Source organism: Oryzias melastigma, unplaced genomic scaffold (assembly GCF_002922805.2).
Source record: "Oryzias melastigma strain HK-1 unplaced genomic scaffold, ASM292280v2 sc00262, whole genome shotgun sequence".
Classification (NCBI taxonomy): Eukaryota; Metazoa; Chordata; class Actinopteri; order Beloniformes; family Adrianichthyidae; genus Oryzias; species Oryzias melastigma.
The window spans coordinates 370,991-372,577 of record NW_023416896.1 but is presented as its reverse complement, the minus strand read 5'-3'; positions in this window follow the sequence as shown (position 1 = coordinate 372,577).

Genomic DNA, 1,587 nt, shown 5'->3' with positions numbered 1-1,587 from the left:
GACAATAACTATTCCTCCTCTGAGTGACTGAAGTTGAACTTCCTGTTCTAAAGTATTCAGTCGGCAAACTTTCATTTGATTTCCACATGGAGGTGCTGCCCCCCCCCAAAGATTCCTACCTGAATCGGAGAACGAAGAACATTGTTTGGTTCTCTAATATAGTTTTCAAACCACTGAGATTTTAATGAGATTTTTAACTTTGCAGAGACACGTTCACGTGTTGGTGTGACGCCGTTTTATAGATGTGTGTGTGTGTGTGTGTGTGCGTGCGCACGTGGGAGTGTGCACGCCTCTTTCAGCTGGACACGCTCATTCAGTGTTCTTTGTGGATGTCAGAACTGTGCGTGTGCATGTGTGTGCACGTGTGTGTGCCGTTAGCTTTGCAGAGGAACGCTTGTTTTTGTTTATGGATAAATGTAAACATTTGTTTTGGCACAAACAGTCTATCCAACACTGGCTTTAAACTTCCTGTTCATTCACACCTAATGACATTTTTAATAAAACGCTTCATGCTAACGAGCGACGCCCCGATTATGAGGACATGAAGAAACCAGAATGATTTTTATAAAAATGATTATTCAGCAGCAGCTGGCAGAAAACATGTCTATATTTACTCTGTCGTTTCCCTGGACGCCATCAATCACCAGAACGCCGGCTCCGGCCGGGTTCTGCCGTTTCACCAGAATAGAAAACTGCATCGTGAAACAGGAAGAGGATCTGAAGGTGAAGCTGCCAAAAACAGAGGAGGAGGAAACAGATTTCAGTTTGGAAACGACAGGAAACGGTCTGTGCTGCTTCATCTCCATCAGCAGCTTTTGTACTGAAACTTCTCAGCCAGAGAGGGTCCATCGGCTCCAGGGGGGGTCCCCCCAGCTCCGGAGAGGGTCCCCTGGCTCCGGAGAGGGTCCATCGGCTCCAGGGAGGATCCCCCGGCTCCGGAGAGGGTCCATCGGCTCCAGGGAGGATCCCCCGGCTCCGGAGAGGGTCCATCGGCTCCGGAGACGTAACGGCATGAAAACACCTCCAGGACACGCGTTCACCTCAGGGTTCATCACACCTTCACATTCAAAGTTGGGGTTTTCTTAACCTTATAAATGAACTTTAGTTTATTGTGACGTAAAAAATCATATTTTTTAACTTAAAGAAATAACTTGCAGGAATTCAGACAAAACTTTAATGGTTTCATCAAATAATTCTGCATCTTTTTTTGGGGGTCAGAGGAATCATGTGGTTCCGTAATAATTGTAATTTATTGTAACCATTTGTTCCCCTTGCACACACTATGCTCTCGCAGACACCCCCTCCCTCCTAGAGCCCCCACGTAAATGCCTCTCCTGAGTATTTCTAAGTGCCTGGTTTCATCCTGATGATCCAACAAAGCTCTTATTTTGAAAGGCAGGTCTGACCTTTGACCTTCAGCTGGTTCCTTTAATGTCCAGACTGACTGCTGGATCTTCAACCAAACCTGAGAGTTCCTGTGCCTCTGATCAGAAGAGGTGGAAGGTGGTGGGTGGGAGGCAGGAAAAGGAAGAGCAGATTGAGAGAAAGGTGGGATGGAACGGCGAGGAAGGAAAGAAGCAGGCGGGA